The sequence below is a fragment of the Aythya marila genome (genome assembly GCF_965140915.1).
Source record: "Aythya marila genome assembly, chromosome: 21".
NCBI classification, from domain to species: Eukaryota; Metazoa; Chordata; class Aves; order Anseriformes; family Anatidae; genus Aythya; species Aythya marila.
In genome coordinates this window covers 7,359,575-7,373,430 of record NC_139062.1, presented here as the reverse complement: position 1 = coordinate 7,373,430, position 13,856 = coordinate 7,359,575, and the positions used below count along the sequence as shown (strand labels likewise).

The window sequence follows — 13,856 nt, the reverse complement described above, 5'->3', positions numbered from 1 at the left end:
CTCCTTCCACCTCGGGCAGTGCTGCAGGAAGCCGGAGGCTCCCCAGCCCGCAGCCCCGGCCGCTCGGGTCGTGCCCAAGCCGGGGAGCTCGGGGGAAACAAGGTCAGCACCGGCCTCACAGCTTGGGGGAATGGAGCAGCACATCGGGAGAGGTGGCACGGAGGTGTTTCACACCCCAGAAGTGTGCGGCGTGCTAGGAAAGCCGAGTGAAGCGCACCCGGGGCCGGTGCAATGGGACACCTGGAGGTGACAGCGCTGAGCATAAGCCTCGGCTCGACAGGTTGGCACAAACCTGCTGTTACGGCTGGGATGTAAAGGTCACGTCTGTGTGCTTCCCAACAGCTTTTATTTACCACTCACATAACGTCCAGAACCTGCTGGAGGACGACAGCTGAGCAGCGCAAGAACGAACGCCCTCCTAACGAGGACTTTTCCCAGCTATGAAGAGCACAATTATTACATCCCAATTTCGATCCTCGGGAGCAGGCTCAGGAGCTACAGCACACCGGTTAATCACAGCGCACGGACCCATCTACGTGACCTGGGAGAAGACACAAGCTAAGGGTGCCATCACGTGCAAGGAGCTGGTGCAGGACAGCACCTCCGAGGCCACTTTTGGAAAGGCAGGGGCAGCAGGAACAGCTCCTGGGGCTCTCTCGGGTCCTGCAGGCGCTCGCGTGCAGCTCTGGGGCTGGAGAAGCCGCGCTGAGCTCTGCCTGGTCCTCTGCCCTCAGGGAGGACAAGGTCTAACGGTGGTGCCTGGCTGTGGAAGGCTTCCTTAAGGGAGACGGTAAGGAAACAGACCTGGATCGAAACCCTCTTCCAGAAGCCTCCTGCAGAGATGGCTTTTATCCCTCCCGGGATAACAAACGTGCATCGATGCCAATGGTCGTATGGGGCTGAGCCAACTGAAAGCAGCACCTCGCTCCCGCAGGCAGGGTGCATGATACCGCACAGATTAAAATCAGTCCCTAAGTTTGCTTCCCAAGACAGCTTCCTGCTGTGCACATCTCTCCCAGACATCTTACTCGTAACGCTCATTAAACACACACATGCAGTCCTGAAGCTCTCGCTGGAAAATCGCAGGAAGCGGGCTGAATAGGGAGCTGGCAGGGCAGCTGTATGGCAGCCTGTGCTCAGGAGAGCGAGGAAATTCCTCTGCGTTCCCCCAAAAGAAATAAAAATGACCACAGACCATCCAGGATTTAATTACAGCTTGCTCTACCAGACCACTTTATAGTATTATGAATACACAAACGCATCTGCTCTGCTAGATCCTCATTCCTCAAGTGCCTGCACAACACATAACTGCCCTCCAAGCTTTCACACCCACACCGTGTTATTTTTCTCAAGGAAAAGATCATCAATAAGCTCGGCTCCCAAAAGGCAGCTGGCTCCAAAACCCTTCAAGCATGATGTGCCACGGCCGTGGGTCTTGCTCACGTGGCAGGGGATCAGGGGGCTGGGAATAACGACCCCTGAAGGGCGAGGTCTGCTTTGCACACTGAGGGCAGAAGCCCTGTGCTCCAGCCCTTCCCAGCATCCCAAACAAAAAGGGCTGTAACACCCCAGGCAGGCAGGAGCCAGCTCCTACAGCCATCAGTCAGCAGGAGGAAATCCCAGGGCAGCGTTTCTAGCAGCTAGCTGAAGAGCAGTGTGGAGCTCTCTGTGCTCCCCTCGCGGCTCGCATCCCGTCCTGCACTTGGTGTTCGGACCGAGCGCGATGTTTGCGCTGAGCTGCAGCTGGTATCCAGCTACAATTCCTACCCGAGCAACACCAGCACTTGGAGAGCTGCAGGGAAGGGGTTTACACAGCTGGGGCTTCATCAAGAAGCGTGTGCAATGTGATCGACTTGCCAGGACAGATCCTGCAGCCCCGTCCTGCTCGGACCGATCACTGCGAGGGCTAACACGAGCGCCCCGAAAGCATCATCTGTTTCGTACCTCACAGCCCCCAGGCCAGGGGAACAGCCTCTAGATCCCAGCAGCAGCAATGTTTTAGTGTTTGACAGTTAGCCTAAAGCCTCACCAACGGAGAATCGCGACAGCCTAAAATACCACCTACAGGAACACTGAAGGACAATGGGAACAGAGCTCTGCCAGCGCCGATCGCGTCTGCCTGGCTGATCCTAAAAGCTGCTGCTCTGCCAGTTGGCAAAACATTTTATAACTCTTTTCCTCCTCTCTGAGCCCTTCAATATTCCTTCCCTCCCCTCCTGAATATATTTAAGAACCTGCTATTTATTCTGCTGAAGTAATTAGCCACTGCAGAGGAACAAACAGATGAGGAGCATTAAATGCAGACCAAAAACCTGCCAGGCTCAAGCACCTCTCGGAGGCTGGTTGCAGTGTAAGGACCCTGCTCGCGCAAACCCCTCGGCACAGGAAGGTTTCCCTACCTGCAGGCACCTTTCCGGGTCCCAAGGACCCCAGCTCACAGGCGTGGGTGGCATCGGTGGTTCCCATCCCGAGCTACCTCCTCTTCCCTGCAGAACTGGCTCAGCTGTCGAAGAAGCGCCCGAACCCGCAGAGTTTTTGACTTTCTTTTTTTTTTTTTTTCTGTCTTATGAAGTCAACAGATTTTAGGAAAGAAACCCTCTAAGGGAAAGTTCTTGAATGAAAACAAGCAGCCGTGCAATAGTACTGAGTCACAGCGCATTACTCATACGGGAATGCTCATTTTCACATGCCACAAAAAGCTCGCTGTCCAAACAGAACCGTGGAAGCTGTGCTCTCACCTGGGAAAAAAATGAAGGTGTGTTAAAGGACCCAGCCCTGCTGGTGGCTGCTCCGGCTGGAAGGAGAAGGGGACTGCGGAACGTTTAATTGCTCTTGGCAATCCGCAGTTACAGAGTTAATTTAGGGGTGGGAGACAGCAACTGCCTCCAACCTGCTCCAGACTCTTCCTCATACTTTGCAACTGCTTCTCCTGCCTGGCAGCAGCCCCGCGGCACGGCAGGGCAGCAAAACCACCTGGGCTTCTTCGCCTACCCAGGTCAAAAAAGGCTCCGAGGGTTCTGGAGCAGCCGTGGCAGCTTCCCCACCAGCTTGCCTTTTGCTGCCCTCGGTCACCAGCCCCAAGGCAGTCAGACCGAGCACACGGCACTCCCAGGGCAGCAGCACAGGGAGCGAAGCGAAGGGTGTGCACGCAAGCAAGGAAGACTAAGAAGGAGTGGAAACTTTTCCAGCACTGCTTCAGCTGATAAACGGTATCAGCACAGTTACTTGCTTGTGATTTGGGGCAGGGATACGGTGAGCAGAAGCACGTTTCCTGGGAAACCCAGCTAAACGCACCTTAATAGCGCGGCGCTTCAGGCCCTCGGACACTCGCAGCAGTCAGAGCCAGCTCACATGAAAAGCATTTGCCAGACACGTTCAGCAAGGGAAAAAAATAAACAAAAACCAAACAAATTTTAGTCAAAAAAAAGCCTCAGGGAAACAAAACGATGAGCAATATCCTGCCTGTGCTGCTGTGTGGGCACCGGCCCTGAAATGGCTGCAGTGGAAGGATGAAGGAGTGAGGCCGCGGGGACACCTGCACCCAGCCTTCCTGCCACCCCCCAGAGCAGGCACTTACAGGTTCTTTGAAGCACAGCCTTTCCCCCGAGCTGCTTTTCAACAGGAAATTGTCTTTTCCTCCATATGGGACTTAGCTCCAACCCTGAAGATAAAGGGTTCCTAAATCCCACCCGCAGGTTTCCAACCTCCTGCTGCACGCCTCACCCGCGAGGCCAGGTTTTCCTACAGAACTGAAGCACTGACAATGACAAAGATGGGGTTTGCTCTGGGTTTTAGCCCGGGCAGCCCGTGTGTCGCACGCTTCTCACTTAGCCCACGGCTCCCGAGAACAAAAGGAAGCTGCAGGGTTTGACAGCACCGCCCTGCGAGGGTATGTAGGAAAATGGTCCTTGGGATTTGCTGAAGGAACAAACAGGAGGAAGCCAGAAGCATCAGAACTGGCCTAAGAGCTTCATAAAATATTAACAAACCACGAACCAGACCGGGCAGTGTGAGCACCGAGACCAGCTGCCACTGCAGAAAGCCGCTAAGTAAGTGATGTTGGGAACCGCGTCCTAAAAACCAGGCGCATCCACAACGAGGGGGATCTGACGGCTTTCTCCTGGGGGCGTGAGTGCCCTGGAAACAGCTCCGGGTGTGCAAAACCCGCTGAGACCTCCATGAGGGCACAGAGCTGGCGTGAGAAGCACCGAGAGCACAGCAGCTGTCATGTACCTGCCAGGTACTGCTCGAGCTCACCCGCGGGCTGCCAGCCGACAGCCCCCAAACCCAACCACGTCCACCCGGAAGTGACAGAGGTGACCCAGCCACCTACAGACGTGGTTTCCATCCACTCCCCCACATCCAACGCCACCCCAGCCAGATGGCTGCAGGCCTGGGCGCCAGCAGGGGCTCTGCACACAGACGGGGCCGCCCCAGGAAGCTGACCCCAGAGCTGGCCGGTTTGGGAAGCTGCTGCAGCCATCAGGCGGGCGGGCTGCGTCTGCTCCTGCACCCATGCACCCGCCCCACACCACCCCACATGCCGGGGGCTCGGGAAGCGGCGGCGTTTTGTGCCCACGCACTCCCTCTGCTGGATCCCTGCGAGCCCTTCGTTAAATTTATCCTCACCTGAAATTTTTCTAGCACAAAAAAACAAACACACAATGAAATCCGAAATGAAGGTAAATCCGGACGCGAGCCAGAAAAGAAAAACGATCTCAAAGCGAGCAAATAAAAGGCTCTGAGACTTGACAACCCAGCAGATTTTAGAGGGAGGCGTGCTGGAGCACACGCTGCCCGAGGGCAAAACCACGGCTGCCCCGATCAATGTCCCCAGCCCGGACACGACTTTCAGCACCGACCCAAAGCTGCTCGCAGGGATTCATCAGCGAAGCCGCCTGCTCGATGACACCGACCAGCAGCTACTGGGAACGGCCACCTCCTCCTGCCATAAGACGGTTTACAAGTACTGCCTGCGAGCTTCTGCCCTGTCCTTAAATTAATCATTTGGGGGACAGCCCGTACAAATGACACAGCACTCCTTCCCTTCCACTGGCATCTCGCAGCCCTACCAAGGCCACGGGAATCAGACAGAGCCTGTACAGATTTCAGGCAAATTGACAGCCATCAGGAAAAGGCACCTAAAAACCAGTCAAGCTTTGAATGTATGAGAAGTCAGCCTGAAAACACAACCTGGGAGCACTGCTTCTGGATTTACACTCCCACACACCCCAAAGCCTGCTTGTGTCCAAGAAATCCTGCTCAGGTAACACCATGCCACGTACAAAGCACCTGGGAGAAGGGACTGCTCACGCAGCTACGAGCTGAGCGCAGCCACCCAACGGTGCCGGGTGACTCCGTTCCCGATCTCCTGACAGCCTCCATCAGCTGCTTGCTCCCCGCGGTCAGGATTTTGTTCTTTTTCTAAAATAAAACCACACCTGGCTGAGAAACGAAGTGATGAGCAGCCCTGACACGGCTCATCCAAGCCGGGGACGAACTCGGAGGTACTGCCTCTCAGGCCAAAAAAAGGATGTGCTGGAAAAAGCCATGTGCTAGTGTAGGCTCAGCAGCCAAGGTTTGATTTCCATTGATGCCCACAGCTCTCAGACACGCTGCTGGCTGCACGGGAGCTCGCTGATGCCGTGGTTTTGTCAGCACACAGGGTACCGGGCACAGATGCCTTCAGGAGATGCTCCCGTGGTGCCTGCCTGCTGAACCTCAGCACGTTCCTTCACCCGCTGCAAACAATCTCATTCGGTTCCTCACGCAAAGCCTGTGGTGAAAGCTGCCGACCACCGAGTCAGGCACCCAGCGAGCTCTCTGCTCCATCCTTACCCAGCCCTGGCTGTGCGCTGCCTGTGAAACAGTGACCACGACACCACAGGGAGCACCTGGTTCCTCTCAGAGCTGGAGAAAAGGACTTGACACAGAGACGAGACCCAAAACCTGCTGGGGTTGCCGGCCCTGACCCGTGCTGAAGGAGCCGTGCTGTGGGCACCAAGAGCTGCTCGTTTGTGACAGCCAGCTGGGACACAAAGGTGCGCTGATCGAAGCAGGTGATGGGAACAGCGAGATGTCAGAGAAGCCAGCACACAGCTCAAGGGCTTGTCTTGAGGCTCATAAGAAGGGCTCTTGTGCACAAACCCAGAATGTGGCTGCGTTCATGACTGCTGGGTTAGGATGCTAACCAGGAGGGCAGCCAGCACGCCGCGCTCTGCCAACACCAAACTCCGAGCCCCCATTGCAGCATCGCGGGCGGAGAAAGGCCCGGTGCTGACGGGGCCCTGAGCACGAGGTGCTGGTGCCAGCGAAGGGCACGGCCAGCACCCTGCCGAGAGGTGACGGCAGAAGGGGACCGAAGGCAGGGCAGCTCCAGGGCCCGTGGAACCGTCCTGAGCCTGCGAGCTGGCACCGGGCAGCGCCTCCGTCGCTCACCGTCACCGCAATCCGTCAGCGGCGGGCAGGGGCCAAGCCTCCCCCATAAAACCACCTCTTGTAGGGAGCAGGCGGGCTCACAGCACACAGCGGAGGTGTTTAAAGCCAGACGGATCCTTCATGTGCTGCGGGAGGAGAAGTCAATGGCGAGGGAAGGACAAACGCAAGCACGGGGAGCAGACAGCAGGGTGGCAACTGCAGCCCCATCAGCCCGGGCTGCCATGGGGCAGGAGGGTGTGCCCCACATCCCCTCACCACTGCAGCTTCCAGCAGGGCCGTAAAGCACCAAGAGCTGGGGGCAGGGCCCCAGGGCACATATAAGCCCAGCTCAGGGCAGCGAGCAGCCCAGCAGCAATGCTGAATGCACGCGGCGAGCAACCGAGCCACCTGCAGGAAGGCGCAGCCCCGCGATGCCGGCAGCAGGCTCCCCGAGGGCCGGTTTCCCCACAGACCTCCAGAAGATCCAGCCAGCAAGGTCAGGGAGCATTTGCTGCTGTTTCCACGCTTCTTTGAGAACCCACTGCCCTTTCTGGTAGGAATTTATTTTGAGAAACCAAACGGGCAGCGCACCACGAAGCGAAGCCGCTGCCAGGTAGAGCTGCAGCACCCAGCAGGGGTTACCTGTCCGTCCCGTGAGACAAACCTCTTGGCAAACGCTTGCTGAGGGGATTAAACACTACGAAAAATGAGGAAAGAAAGAAATCTAACCCACGTCACGGCAGCAGTGACCCTGGATTTGGGGATGTTGCACCAAGCCCGCAGCACACCCGGCGGGCAGAGGGGTGAGGGCTGCTCCCAGCAGCTGCGGCGGGGAACAAACAGGCAGCCCGAACACAAACGCAGGAAGGGAGCGCATTGAGCGGGACAGATTAAAGGTGGCTGCCCGACGGACACACGAGGAACGGAACGAAATAATTTTAGCTCCTTCTGCTCGGCCACAGAATGGCCGTGACAACAATGGCACAGACGGAGCCGCCGCTGCTCGGCTCTGCCCTTTGGGGGGGCTCAGCGGGCACGGCCGTGTGCCGGCGCAGGGATTTGGTGCCCCGCGGTCTGCAGGCATCAAAGACCCACGGTGATGCCACAGAACCACTGGGACGAGACCGGTACAACAGCAGGGCAAGGAGGACACAGCTTCTCTGCAGGCGTTTTGCAGAGTTGTTCCTTCCACATGGGTCCAGAGCCCAGCCCCGGAGCTCGCTGTGAGCGACCGCACGTTGGGAGCCCTCGCACGCTCCTCACAGCCCTGAGCTGGGGTGAGGTCGGGGTGGAGGGAGAGCAGCCTCGGTACCAAAGCAACAAGCCCCAAACAAATCCAGCAGCTCAAACAACCTACCTCAAACCCTCGACATCCCAAACTATCGTGAACCTGGCCCAGACCTAAATAAGACAGGCACTTCGAACTGGGTCTGAAACACACAAAGAGACTGGGCTCGTCAGAGGCACAAATCACCGTCGCACGGACTGCATTAAGTAGGGGCAAGATGAACGTTTTCACTGTCATTCACAGATGTTTTCTAGGTGTTTAGCAAGCAGAGAAATATTTTAAAAACCGCCACAGAAATGGGAAGTGAACGCAGTTCGGTGTGAACTAACCCAGGCTCCCGGAGCACATGTGCAGCTCCCAAAATAGCAAGCTCCCGGAGGCAAGAGCCGCCTTTTCTGCATCTTGCACAATACCAAAGTTTCCAGCCGCAGTTTTCGACACAGATGTGTCACCCCGCTCTTCTTTAAGCTACGACATAAGCAGGTTCAAAAGGGATTTTGATTTGGATTCCTGCTCTACCTCGGGAAGCTGCTAACAGCAGCGCAGCCCGGCCGAGCCGCAGGTACCTCGGTGGATCTTGCAGGGATGCCACCAGCCGTGCAGGGCACCCGCGTGTCCGAAACCACCCCGACAGGGGCTCTTCTCTGGAGCAACACCCACTTATCAGCCCATTATCAGAGCCACCAAAGCCTTTCCTTGGGATTTGGACCAAGGCGCAGTGCCCAGCGCTGGCTCCTGGCCCCAACACCCCCTGCGTGCCCCCGCAGCTTTCCCCACACCGAGGGCTTTCGGCTTACCCACGCTCAGTCTTAAAAATCGGTGAGGGCAAAGCCTGGAGCAGTGCTGTACAATAAACCATGCCATGGCTAAATGCACAGGGAAAATAACTTCCCTCAGACGCGCAGCTCTGTTTACACAGAAAGTGGGAGCCCTGTTCGAGCCGCGCTCAGTCACATCCTGTGGAAATGGCTTCAGTTGGCAGGAGCAGAGCAGGCTGCGCTACAGCCCGCGGCTCTCCGAAGCCCCGAGAACATACATTTAAAAATCAATCGCCTTCTGGGAAGGTCTGGGTACAGAGCATCCCCATCTCTGCCCAAATCGTGCCCTCCTGCTCCAGGAGCAGCCTCGGTGCCGCTCCTGGCGCTGAGCATGGCGGTGACACTGGCTGCATTTTCTGGGACCATGGAAACGGTCAAGCACATCCCCACTGCTCCTTAAAGTCCCAGGGTAAAAGACAACCCACCTTCAGCACCAGCAGCTAACCACAGGCATGCAGGTGAGGCTCATCTTTGGGCCTCCCCAACAGCCAGAGAGAAAGCTCCATCCTGCAGGCTGGACACACTCTGTTTACAAGTGACTCGTGCAGCCACTACGAGCCAGGGAGAATAAACCAGCACAGCTCTGCGAAGCAGCACAAGCACCAAGCTGCTGCGCTGTGCCTTTCGCACCCGAGGGCTTTGCAGACAATTGCACCTGCCACCATGGAAAAAATGCTGCTTGGGTGGAGCCGGGCGGCAGACAAACCACCAGGTAGCACCGGAAGGAAAACAGGCGCAGACACCTTCGCTGGGTGAAGCCACCAGCAGCTGTGATTCTGCTCCTGCTAGAAGTGTGCACGCAGACACCAAAGCGGTGACAAAGGCACGGCACCGACCCCACAGCAGCACCTGCAGCTCCTCCTGCACCACCGCCCAGCCTCGGCAGACCTCGGTGCCCGTCCTGCCCGTGCCCAGGTCTCGCTCTCAGCCCTGTGCCAGGACAAGGAGAGCGTGGCCAGGTGGGGACCTGCCCTGTTAGACTCTGACCCAGGAGAGCTTCAATAATTAACGCGGTTTCCATCCTCACACTTGATGGACACCTTTATGAAGTCTCCCAAGCTCAGGGATGGCCAGCCCTGCCTGGCTCCTCTTCTCTGTGGCAGAGAAGACTGTATTCTGACTGCCCAGTGGCACCCAGCTGTGTGCTCAGGCCCTGCTGCAATGAGGTCTTTACGAGGCACAAAAACATCAAGAAGATGAGGAGGAGGGAAAAAAACCAACAGCAGCCTCCTTGCTGTGACTGTGGGCAAGGTCTAAGCACCGGCTCTGCAGGAGGGCAGGTGCCGCTCCTTCCTCTTCCATCCCCAGCTCGCTGGGCGTGCTTTGCGAGCACAACTGCCCCAGATTCCCCCTGCGCGGTGTCACCACCACAGCCACAGCGGGGCGGGCTCCCTCTGATGCCATTTATTCGGGCAGGGAGAAAGGAGCTGCAGCAGGGCAGCCTGACAGGGATCCCCCAGGGGCACGGCCTGAGGGGCAGCACCGCTGCAGGGCCCCGGGCGTGAGGAAAAGGAAGGCGGGATGGTGGCTGAGGGCACGGGGAACACCCCCAGCCCCCCGCCGCCCTTCAGCCGAGCTCCAACCCGGGGCGGTGCCGTGACACCGGGGGGGGGGGGGGGGGCAGCGCCTCAGGCCTGAGGGGTTTGGGGGCGCCCCCAGCACCGGGCAGGCCCCGCGCTGCCCCCCCACAACCTCCCCGCTCCCCTCCGTCCCTCCCGGCCCCGATCTCGCTCCCTGTGGCCCCGGGACGCCGGGGCCGGGCCTCACCTGCGGCCTCAGGGCAGCCGGGGCCGTGCCGGCCGCGTCGCCCCGGTGACGGCTCCCGCCGCCGCCGCCGCCATTTTCCCTCCCCGCCGCGGCCGCCGCCGCCGCCGCCGCCGCCGCTCCGGCCGCGGCCGAGCGCGCACTGCGCGTGCGCCGCCCCCCAGCACCGCGTCATGTGATTGGGGAGGGGAAAAGGGGCGGGAGGGGGACGTAGGGAGCGCCATGATGGGGAGGTCGCCGCGCCGCTGCAGTTGTAGGCGCGCAGGGCTCGGCGTGGCGCGGGGGCGCCGCCATGTTGGGGAGGTCGCGGTGTGGGGCGGCTCCCTGACCGCCTTCCTGTACCCCGCAGGGAGCCGCGGCCCGGCCGCCGCCCGCTGCACCGGCACGGGGCTGTGCGGTGCCCGGAGCGTTTGTCTGCCGTGAGGGGCTGCAGAGGGCTGCAGGCATCGGGGGGACACGGCTCCATGGCACCACAGTCCCACAGCATCATGGCACCACAGCACCCTGACACCACAGCCCTATAGTACCACAGTCCCACAGTTCCACAACACTACAACTCCACAGCCCTACAGCCCCACAGTCCCGCAGCCCTACAGCACCAAAGCCCTATAGCACCACAGTCCCACAGCTCTACAACTCCACAGCCCCACAACCTTACAGCCCCATGGCCCCACAGCTCCACCACACTACAACTCCACAGCCTTACAGAGCTCTACAACTCCACAGCCCTACAGCCCCACAGCCTCACAGCCCTACAGCTCCACAGTTCCACAGTCCCATGGCCCCACAACACCACAGCCCCACAGCCTTACAGCCCCACAGTTCCACAGCGCCACAGCCCTACAGCACCACAGTCCCACAGCCCTACAGCTCTACAGCCCCACAGCACCACAGCTCCACAGCCCTACAGCACCGCAGCCCTATAGCACCACAGTCCCACAGCTCTACAACTCTACAGCTCCACAACCCCACAGCCTTACAGCCCCACGGCCCCACAGCTCCACAACACTGCAACTCCACAGCCCCACAGCCTTACAGAGCTCTACAACTCCACAGCCCTACAGCCCCACAGCCTCACAGCCCTACAGCTCCACAGTCCCATGGCCCCACAGCTCTATGGCCCCACAACACCACAGCCCTACAGCACCACAATCCCACAGCTTTACAACTCTACAGCCCCACAGTCCCATGGCCCCACAGCCCTACAGCCTCACAGCTCTACAACTCTACAGCTCCACAGCCCCACAGCCCTACAGCACCACGGCCCCACAGCTCCACAACACTGCAACTCCACAGCCCCACAGCCTTACAGAGCTCTACAACTCTACAGCCCTACAGCATCACAGCCTCACAGCCCTACAGCTCCACAGTTCCACAGTCCCATGGCCCCACAGCTCTACAGCCCCACGGCCCCACAACACCACAGCCCCACAGTCTTATAGCCCCACAGTTCCACAGCACCACAGCCCTACAGCACCACAGTCCCACAGCTCTACAACTCTACAGCCCCACAGTCCCACGGCCCCACAGCTTTACAGCCCCACAGCACCACAGCTCCACAGCCCTACAGCACCACTGTCCCACAGCTCCACAGCCCTACAGCCCCACAGTCCTACAGCTCTACAACTCTACAGCCCCACAGTCCCATGGCCCCACAGCTCTACAGCCCCACAGCACCACAGCCCCACAGCACCACGGGGTGGCTGAGGCTGGAGGGGCACCTCTGAAGATGGCCCAGCCCAGCCCCCTGCCGAGCAGGATACGTGTAGGCACAGACCAGAAACCCAGGCAGCACGGGTGTGGGATGACATTGCCAAAAGTCCCTTAGTGCCTGCGCAAGGCCTTGGTTCGGGGCTGCTCTCGGTTCCCATGGGGGTGGCTCGAGGATGGCCGCTCCGTGGCCTCGGTGCTCCCACACAGCCCAGGTTTTGTGAGGCTGAGCCCAGGCAGGGCTCGAGAGCAGCTCTGCAAACCCTTTGGCTGCTCGAGCCGAACGTGGCAAGGGGCAAAGTGCTGCAATCCTCGCTTGGGGTTGAAGTGCTGCATGATGTTTTTAAGAGAAAATGAGCTCAGGCTTTTAACTGAGAGGCAGCAGTGCCTGAAGTGCCTCAATCGCTCTTGGAAATGGTACTTCAGTTGTTTAGGATAGTGCTGCTCGTCACTGGGTCGGGGATAATGAGCACTTTGGGGGCTGCAAACAGGCAGGGGGCTGAAGAGGTGGCATTTCTTACCATGAGGGCAAAGCCAGCAGGACGGGGGCATGTTCGAGAGCAACACTGCTGGAGCTGCGAACGTGCTGCCTGCAAGCCAGCGCTGAGCCAACAATGCTGGGCACCGGCTGCTCGAGAGCACAGTTCCTGTTTCCTTCTGGAAAAAGCCAGAGGATGGGTAGGAACAGCCCGAGGTTGCACCCTTTCCTCCCGTCCTCACACAGCCTCCTTGTCGCCTGCGTGGACCCTGGGCCTGTCCCCATCCTGTCCCCACCCAGTGACGAGCGCTGCTGCGGCGCCGAACACCCCACAAACCCCACCACAGCTCGTGTGTGGGTGCACAGCATCCCATGACCCAAAACACCGCCCGGAGGACGCCCTTGCTGCCTCTTGGGCTAAACCAGGGCAGGGGAAGGCCAGCGAGGGGCTCGCAGGGCTGCTGGCAGGAGGCAGGGCTCACCGCAAGGGTTTCGTGAGTATTTCTCTGCTTTTAGCTGGAGTTTTTTAAGAAGCCGCTCGCCATCTGCTGGCAAAATGCTGCTCGAGAAAGGGGTGTCCTTCTGCCTGGAGTTCAGGGGAAGAGTTCCAGATTTGGGGTAGAAAGGAAAGTTTCCGTAACTCCCTGTCTGAACGTTTGTTTTTTAGGGTGCTGGAGGCGGCGTTCACCTCTGCAGCAGGTGGATCTGCCCTCAGCAGGCCCGTCCCCAGCCCCCTTTGTGTCATCCCAGGCCCAGAGCAGTACCTCGGTGTGCCGAACAGCCCGGCTACAGGAGCAAGGAGCTCAACCAGCCAGTTCTACTTTTGGGAAACCCCAAAGGGTTTGAGCTGAAGTTACCCCACCTGCCACGTCTAAGAGTAGCAAGCACCCAGGACGTGGATGTAAAGCGATATGAATAAGTACGACTGGAAGATGCCACAGGCCCTCAGGTGGGTTTCTGTCCATGCAGATTAACTCTTAATGATTAAGGCTCCTGCAGGCAGGCTGGCTCCCCCACAGAGCTGCCGGCAGGACTCATGGCCTTGTGGTCCTTTGGGTGTAGGGCGAGTGCTGGGGGATCACCCCATGCTGTGCCTCCCGCAGCCCCCTCCTTCCCTCCTGGCTTTGTGGGACAGATCTGCTAAACACCGGCTTGGTGTTTGATCGGGGGGCGCAGCTGTGGGGGCGATATATGTGCTGAGTCAGTGACAGCCGTTTAGCGGTGGGTGCCCCTGTCCCATCCCATCCCATCCTGATCCCAATCCCCAACCCATCCCCATCCCAATCCCCGTCCCGTCCCATCCCATCCCATCCCATCCCATCCCATCCCATCCCATCCCATCCCATCCCAATCCCAATTCTGATCCCAATACCAGTCCCCA

General features: G+C 59.0%; 1 protein-coding gene across 1 annotated transcript in view; it reads right to left on the bottom strand.

Moving 5' to 3' along the window:
* The window catches only part of FBXO42 (F-box protein 42), a 48,860-nt gene extending 38,445 nt beyond the window's left edge, over window positions 1-10,415 (bottom strand). Inside the window, exon 1 of the mRNA XM_082776927.1 lies at window positions 10,291-10,415. The gene's annotated coding sequence lies outside the window, so the exon portion shown is untranslated. The remainder of the gene's footprint in view (window positions 1-10,290) is intronic.
* Window positions 10,416-13,856: the final 3,441 nt, after the last annotated feature.